Source organism: Sinocyclocheilus anshuiensis, unplaced genomic scaffold, assembly GCF_001515605.1.
Source record: "Sinocyclocheilus anshuiensis isolate Anshui unplaced genomic scaffold, SAMN03320099.WGS_v1.1 scaffold946, whole genome shotgun sequence".
NCBI lineage: Eukaryota > Metazoa > Chordata > Actinopteri > Cypriniformes > Cyprinidae > Sinocyclocheilus > Sinocyclocheilus anshuiensis.
In genome coordinates this window covers 674,725-684,025 of record NW_015540927.1, presented here as the reverse complement: position 1 = coordinate 684,025, position 9,301 = coordinate 674,725, and the positions used below count along the sequence as shown (strand labels likewise).

The 9,301-nt window shown below is 38.1% G+C and overlaps 1 long non-coding RNA gene across 1 annotated transcript; it reads left to right on the top strand.

The window, feature by feature from the left end:
• The first annotated feature begins 973 nt into the window (after positions 1–973).
• LOC107689388 (uncharacterized) lies at positions 974–1,550 on the top strand. Its single transcript, XR_001634330.1, has 3 exons — positions 974–1,064; positions 1,143–1,209; positions 1,280–1,550. It is a non-coding gene; the product is annotated as an uncharacterized LOC107689388 (long non-coding RNA).
• Positions 1,551–9,301: the final 7,751 nt, after the last annotated feature.

The following is a 9,301-nucleotide window of genomic DNA, read 5'->3' as shown; positions in this document are numbered from 1 at the left end:
TGTTCGGCGTAGAAGTGTATGTAATGACCCTTCATAATGGGATGTTTGGCGGGACTGGACACAGTATCTCCTTGTGCTTGTTTACCAATATTAAGTGCTTATTTTTTTATCTAGCAGCTAATTAAAAATGTACATTTCATTTTTGAGTGAACTGTCCCGTTAATTTATTGCTTCCAAATTAGTTACAATTGTAATTAGGCAAAAAGCATTTTTTTAACTGGTAATGGAAGTGTGCAATTGTGTGTGACTTAATTATTGACACGAATCAGTTTCATCAGGAAGATCAAAAGGGCCTTTTTATTTGGTGTATCATATTTTAGGGATACTGAGATGCAGAAAGAAAAATGAGGGGAAGGGAGAGAGATACATTGGGGTTCGCAAACATTGTATCTGGGCCAAGCATGGGGCCTGTGTGATGAATTCTGCATAAATTGCATACGCTTTGAGCAATTCCCCATATTCTCCACCGGATAAGTTCACAATGTCATAATTCGTCTCTAATCTAATGAGCTTCAAAACTAGCAAAGCACAAATCAAATTTGGTTAGTGAAGGGAAGCTCTGAAATTTCATTCCAATGAACCTCTCCTGCCATTTTGACATATACAGGAAGGAGCTAATGTGATTAACTGCGGACACCATATGAATTATCTCCAATAATTTGAATTAAATGTGCCAGGTCTTGTGCTACTCTTTTTAGCTAATTAAAGTTCAGAGATGAAAAAATATAACACCTTTTCATAAGGTCATAAGAAGGTTGCCATTTATATGTTTTTTTTTTTTATATATACGAATGTAGCCGGGTAAGGTATAGCCCAGGTATGACTGGCTGATGTCATGCCAGCCTGTGAACCTATCAGTGTCCCTACTCCTTTTTGATTGGTTAACATGGTTTAAATCCTATGAACCTATCAGTGTGGCATTTGATAATATAAAAAGGGAAGGGTTTGATTACTCGGGATGCATCATCCTTGGTACTAGACCTTTGTGGAAGGACGTCATTATGAACAAGGGATGGGGCTTGGTGCATCCTCCTGTTGTGTTTTAGCAGTTAAGCCTTTTTCAGGTTAGTCTCCCAGTTATAAAAAGGATTGTTTTGTTTATATAAGGAGAGGCTTTATGTTGTTTTTCTTTTGGTCATCAGCATGCTAGTGGCCGTGGTCTTGCGTGATGAGCTTCCATGCATTTTGCTACATGGAAAATCTCTCTCGGTATGTGTGATGTGAGCTTGTCATGTGTTTTAATGAGTGTAATATTGTAGATAATCTGTTTTATATTCAGCAGGTGTAACTGCACATCCAGGGGTTTCCAGTAACTTGGTTGGAGACGAATGTACATCAGAGATGTGACTGCACTGCTGTTTTGTTTGTTGGGTGACTGTTTTAACTTTGTCTGTCTTGGTCTTATTTTGGTTAACTTGGTTTGTATGGGTTTTCTTTTATTCATCCATAAGCAGCCATTCATTAACTTGTGTGTGTGAGTTAGCAGGGAGACAAGATATTTGGTCTTGGTCGGCCATTTTGTTCCTCCCGTTGGTGCAGACAACTGCTCATTTTTATTTTATTATTTTTTTTGTTTGTTTGTTTTTTCTTTGTACAAGTAGTTGTCGAATCTGTATGTGTCTGATTTGATTAAGATTGTGTATAAAAACCAATGTGTTAAACGGTTTCATTTGTGTATAAATAAATGGCTTAATTTTTATACTTTGCCTATGTCTCCATGCTCACCCTGCCTTTGGCAACGAACCTGTGTGCCCTTGTATAGGGTTATGTCCCGGTATATTCCGGGTGGCGTAGTCGATTTGTATCCATTGCTGTTGGTAATTTCACCTACCTGACCACTTATTGCCACACACACATATATGAACCGTGGATATACAAGAATGATTCTTCACTCAGGAAGCAGCTACTGTAATTTGCACACCAATTATACATCTGGTACAACATCGTAGACAGCAGGCTAATATTCTCTAAATGGTGCTTTAAAAGCATAACTTTTACCAGCTCTGCGGTGTCATAGTGTTATATTTGAGTGGAATATACATACTGCTTTAAAAATTGAAGTTAAGTGATCTCTGGTGTAGTGCCTGAGACAGATCGGACAGATTTTTTTTTTTTTTTTATATATTTAGCAATCAACAATTCCCCTCACCAAACAAGCAAACCAGGTGCCAGTGGAACCACCAAACTGCAAACCAAAACCCAGCCTGAACCAAGATTCTGACCATAGCAGCAACGACACATCAGTAAGATACTATACATTCTGTCTCTGTCTCGCTGGCTCTGTCTGTCTGTCTAAATCATGTTTCATACACTACTGTCCCCATAAAGAGGTGAAGCACTCAGAATCAGCTGAAGAAATTGAATTGCTTTGCTATTATCATAATGCTGATATTACCTTTGGAAAAGGAAGAGTTTTTTCAGTTCAGACTTTGGGATCTCATTTCAAAGCCCAGGCCTATTAAATCTGATTAAGAGGGATTTCTCTAATGCTGTCTGATTTATAAGCTACTGAGATCTATGTCATGTAAGAGTTGTGATGAGTCAGAACAATTTATGAATAAACAATCTACAAAGTGACCTGAAACAAAAAGAAAACAGCCTTTGGAATTCGTTCACATCATTATATTTTATTTATAATTGCCTATTTTATATATATATATCATAACATATAATATTGTAATACATTAAATAATTAAAAAATATATAAAATAAACATTATACATTTTATTGTGTGTGTTTGTTTGTATGTTTAAATGTATTGTAACTTGCTTTGGATAGTGTTTTCTAAATGTAAAAACGTAAATGTCCATTTGAATTGCTTTTCAGTGTGCTATAAGTAATAAATTTCTGCTTGACTGACAATTTAAACGGTAAGGTAATTAGCGTCATCATAATTGGTATGGCAGTGTTTGCAATTCCATGCTGAGAAATAGCGATTCAGTATCCGTTATGAGATCTTCAAGTCAAATTAAACATTTCAAATTAAACAGTTACAAACCACTGTTGCACCTGCAGACAGGCGCTGGAATTAGTTTTGGGAGGAAGGGGACCTTTGACGTTTTTCTCATGAAAAGCAAACCTGAGAATTGTTCAGTGTAATTATTTGCATATGTTTATGCTAGTTATTTTGTTATTTAAAATTATTTCGTTATATTATGCAAAATAGAAGTGTATTCATTGTAAGTGATTACAGCAATAAAATATTGTTTCATATATTACAAGAGTGCCATTTTGACCAAAACATCACTATACCACTGTATACCACTGTAAAGACCCCATATATACACACACACACACACACACACACACACTACGAGGCTGTTGAATGCTTGAATCTGACTGGTTGACAAATGTTCTAAGGTGTGCAATTATTTTCAGGGAAACGCATGGCTAAAGTAGTTCCAGGTAGGTCTTGACCACATTACATGTCCATATCATTTCACCAAATGATTTCAAAGGTCCTTACAACCTATGACAGCAAAAGAACCAAAACCCCCAATGACACTGACCAAGCAAATAGATATAATCAAATTATTTCTATGTTTTGCCACAAAATTACGTTTTATTACGTACGGAAAGCACATACTCTCTTTCTCCAGTGCTCTCTCATACAAACGCACACACATACAGTGCAGACACACAATCGCACATGCGCACAGAAACATGTTGTCAGCGTCAGCACTCCTCTGGCAATTTTATCAGTAAAATAGCTCAATAATGTCAGAGTTACATGTCATGGCTTACAAGCGAGGTAATACGGTGCTGTTCTTGAAACAGATTAGATGAACTTACAGTTTTGCTATTAGTCAAGTCAAGTTACCTTTATTTATATAGCGCTTTATACAATACTGAAAAAGCTTTACAGTGTCAAACAGGAAAATAGTTTGTCAGTGATGCAAGAGGACAATAACAAAGATTCATTTTTTAGCTAAAGTCACTTCATTAATGATTCAGTGATGTCATCATCCAGTTCAGCTCTCTTCCAATAGTGTCTGTGCAATCAGTCAAGCATCCCCAACTAAGCAAGCCAAAGGTGAAAGTGGCAAGGAACTCCATTGGTGACAGAAATGGAGAAAAAGCCTTGGGAGAAACCAGGCTCAGTCGGGGGCCAGTTCTCCTCTGGCCAGAAGAAACCAGCATGGCGTGGTTTAATTCCAGGCTGCAACACAGGCCAGATTTTGCAGAGGACTTGTCTGGTTCCCGTGGTCTATAGCCTATAAGCCTATAAGTTAGCCTATAAGGTGATTAGTCTGATTAGCATGACACACACACGCACACACAAACAGAAACATATGAATACTCAAATGGAAGAAATCTGTTGTTTCAGGTTTCTAGACTCTAGAGGCCCTATTTTAACGATCTAACCACATGGTCTAAAGCGCACGGCGCAGGTGCACTTAGGGCATGTCGAAATCCCCTTTTGCTAGTTTAATGACGGGAAAAACGGTCGGCGCGCCCAGCGCATGGTCTAAAAGGGTTGTCCCTAGTCTCTGGTAGAGTAATGGGTGTGTTTTGGGCATAACGTGCAATAAACCAATCAGAGTCTCATCTCCCATTCCCTTTAAGAGCCAGTTGCGCTCGTGCCATGGCGGATTTGCTATTTACATGGCGGAATTTGCAAGCGCAAAGACAGAACGCATTTTCAGAGATGAAACGGAGCTGCTCGTGTGTGAGCAAATACAGACCAGGTTTTTGTTGGTCGAAGGCGCAGTCTTTTTCAGTTGCCTCAAAATAGCAACGCGCCAGCAATGCTCCTGAACACACCTCGTTTTCAGACCAGACCATGGGCGCGCAAATGCATTTGCTATTTAAACAACGTGGCGCAGGACATGAAAATGACAACTGCGTTGGGCTGAAACTAGCAAAAAACACTTGCGTCATGCCTGGCGCCGCATTGCGCCGGGTGTATGATAGGACCCTAGGTTTATGTTCATCATTGTCATATTATACATTTTGCGTTGGCCTATTTGGGAGAAAATCCAGGGCCGTTTTTTACTCCCAGTCCGTCCCTGTTTGCAGGGGATCTGTCTCTGGAGCTCATCTAGTTGACATGGTCTCCGCTGACATTCAGGGCTGTAGAGGTCGTCTCTAGGTGCTGATCCACCATTTGGTTTGGATATGGACGTGATCTGGGTGGCTACGGTGACCATCTGATCTGGATACAGACTGGAACTGTATGGCTACGGTGACCTCGGAATAAAAATAAAAGAGGGTGTTATGGGAAGTGTTCCCGGTTCCGGTTGACCTAATTAATGCAGCCTAACAATCCTTTAACGGATTTGAATTATAGAAATGTGATAGTGTGTTATGTGTATGCCAGGTTAAAGAGATGGGTCTTTAATCTAGATTTAAACTGACAGAGCGTGTCTGCCTCCCGAACAACGCTAGGTAGATTGTTCCAGAATTTGGGTGCTAAATAGGAAAAGGATCTGCCGCCTACAGTTCATTTTGATATTCTAGGTATTATCAAATGGCCAGAGTTTTGAGATCGCAGCGGACGTGAAGGACAATAATGCGATATAAGCTCGCTCAAGTATTGAAGAGCTAAACCATTCAGGGCTTTATAAGTAATTAGAAACATTTTAAAATGTATTCAATGTTCAATAGGGAGCCAGTGCAGAGTTGACAGAACCGAGCTAATATGTTTGTACTTCCTGGTTCTAGTAAGAGCTCTAGCTGCTGCATTTTGGACCAGCTGAGGTTTGTTTATTAAGCGTGCAGAGCAAATACCCAATAAATTTTACAATGTTACATTACAATAATCTAACCTTGAGGTCATGAATGCATGAATTAACATTTCTGCATTTGATATTGAGAGCATAGGTCATAATTTAGATATATTTTTAAGACTGAAAAATTAGATTTTACAAATGCTAGAAACATGGTTTTCAGAGGAAAGTTTGCTATCAAATAGCACACCTAGGTTCCTAACTGATTACGAAGAATTAACAGAGCAGCCATCAAGTGTTAGACAGCGTTTTAGGTTATTACATGCGGAGGTTTTTGGTCCAATAATTTTTTTAGAATTTAGCAGTAGGAAATTAATAGTCATCCAGTTTTTTATATCAACTATGCATTCAGTTAGTTTTGAGAATGGGTATGTTTCATCTGGCTGCGAAGAAATATAGAGCTGAGTTTCATCAGCATAACAGTGAAAGCTAACACCATGTTTCTTGATGATATCTCCCAAGGGAAACATGTAAAGCGTGAAAAGCAATGGTCCTAGTACTGAGCCTTGTGGTACTCCATACTGTACTTGTGATCGATATGAAACCTCATCATTCACTGCTACGAATTGATGATGGTCAGATAAATAAGATTTGAACCATGACAACGCAATTCTACTAATGCCAACATAATTCTGTATTCTACTCAAAAGAATGTTGTGGTCGATAGTGTCAAACGCATCACTAAGATCCAGTTGCACCAATAGAGAAATTCAATCACAATCAGATGATAAGAGAAGGTCATTTGCAACTCTGATGAGAGCAGTCTCAGTACTATGATACAGTCTAAATCCTGACTGGAAATCCTCAGACACGTGCACAGGTAGGGCTCAACCTGTGCAGAGTACATGCCCTTTTTGCCCTTACACTCCGAAGTGCCCCCTTTTTTTTTGGTGGTATTTTTTTTTTCTTCAATAAATCAATGCTTTTGGTCACCCTTTACGTCTGTCTGTCTGTTTTACAAATATTTAGCCAATTAAAGGTATTAAAAAGGTATTAAAAGCTTGTGACTAAATCTTGCTGGATCCGCTCAAACTGTCAGTAAAACCTCATAACTCCGCCCCCTCTATCTTGACTGAACGACTGAAGTTCCACAGCAGCTAAACGAAGTCTTGCAAGGGTAAATAAAGATCTTGTTGTTTGAATAAGTACAGCGTTTTCTTTACGCAAGAAACAGTATGTCTATAAAGGCTCATATTTTATGTATTTGAGGTCTGATACATGTGGGACTGGAGAGAGAGGGCTAGCATTTGCCATCTAGTCGTAGCCAATAGCCTACACTTATAGCCTGTGTATACAGTAGGATTTCATCTATTATAAAATTAGATTTTGGCCAAATGTACTGTATTTTACAACAGGAAAAACTGAGCACTCATATAGCTACAACTTTGTAAACTGTTGATGAAAATGTAATGTGATGCCGCCATGTTAATGATGGACAAAATGCACATTTGCACACATTCGCTGGTCAAAACCCCGTAATTGCATTTGAGTTTGACATAAAACGACTGAGTGATCCTCGTCACCTAGGTAAAATATATTTCTAAGAAATTGCTTCTTTGATTTATGATACACTTAATTTATTAACATTTAATCATATTATATGGTCGCATGGTTAATTCATGTTTATGCAGGTAATATGCACATATTCGCTAGCTAATTTTTGAATCTAGTATTCTATACTCTCCACTCGTCTTCGCATGTATAAATGTCGTAAAACATGGTTTTACTACAGTAATGCTGTAGTAACTAAAAATCTACTGTATTCACTGTACTACTTTTCACAATATTTTATAATTTTTTTTTATTGCTGGCTTATTTTATGGAATGTGTAGTAAATAAGAGACCTCCACAGTTTTAGCCAGGTAGGCAGAAAAATGTTGGATATGATATAGGCTAGTAACGATATGGCTATGGTTTCTTATAATCTCCTATTTTGACTGGAATTGTGGTGGACATAATTATTTAAATTATATTTAATGGGGAGGGGGGGGGCCCTTTTTCAGTTTCAACACATGCCCCTCAAAAGGTCTGTGCACACCCCTGCCTCACAGAAACCATTTCTCTCTAAAAAGAAATATAGCAGAGGATACTGCCTTTTCAGAAAAGGGAGATTTGAAATCGGTCTGTAATTAACTAATCTCTAGTTGTGTTTTTTTTTTTTTTATGAGAGGCTTAATAGCCCATTTGAGGGTTTTGGGGACATATCCTACTGGCATTGACAAATTAATAATATTCAGAAGAGGATCTATGACTTCTGGAAGCACCACTTTTAGTACCTTTGATGGAATAGGGTCTAACATACATGTTGTAGGTTTTGATGATTTGACATTTCATTTGATATTAGTCTCATTATTAACTGCATTATTCTGCTATCAACGATTCAGTCCTCTGTTACTAGGTCTAAAATGACATTTTGGTATTAGCAACGGAGACATTGCTAATCCTACTCACAAGAGCATTTAAGGACAAAAACCTGACGAATGTCTTGAAATAGAACATCTGAACAAATTTTGAGGTGTGGTAACCATAATTTAAGCAGAATAATTGACTCCGGTCCATTGAATTATTTGAAAACAATGCTTCACATCATGGCCGCATCACCAACTCGGGGTGTGCATTATTTTCTAAATTCAACAGCCTGTCGTCAATTATTCCTTTGTGATATATATATATATATATATATATATATATATATATATATTGTAAGATATCTTTATGAAAATCTAGCCAGAGACAAACTTGAAAATATTTAATTTATTGAAATAATTAAACTAAAAAGGAACTATTTTAGGAAGACTGCTGGGTATTAAGTCAAGCAAGTCTTGTTTCTTGCCTACAGTATTCACTTTTGAGGTAAATAAGCACTTTCTGAGCGGAGAAGCAGTACAATAAAATAAAATAATTTTGTTCAACGATTTGCCTAAAAATAAGCATCTGACCAATGGCAGCGCTCAGTTGTATTATTTTCATGATGCAGCTTGTATTTCCTGAGGCATCTCTGCTGAGTATCTGTGTCTCAGATAAGCATGCCTATACAGTGAAGTACAATATGTCAGCTTCAGTGAGGAGAAACTCCCTCTTATGTAGCCATTCTCTGCATCTACTGCTGAGGGGAAACTGTTACACCTTCTGTGTGCCTCGGAGCTTTCATCTCACACATGCCTGTCAGTGCACTCTTGACAGCAGGATTGAGATTACACGGATTTTAACCTCTCATCTCCAGCCTTCTCCTCTCTCTCCCCTCATAACCCAGGAGCCATGCATGGCTAACTTCTGCCATTGCTGCCTGACTCTCCCCAGCAGAAATGAGAGTTTGTGAGTTGCTTCTGAATGAAAATGTGTGGGTTTTGTACATTGCTGACAGAAATTTGCAGTTTATTCTCTTGTTTCCAAGGTTAATGTTTTTAAATCAGAATCAGAATCAGAATCAGAAGAGCTTTATTACCAAGTATGTTTACACACACAAGGAATTTGACTTGACGACAGGAGCTTCCGGTGTAGAAGAAAGTACAAACATAGTGCAGACATACATGATAGTGCAGACATACATAGGAATAACACAGTAGGGATGT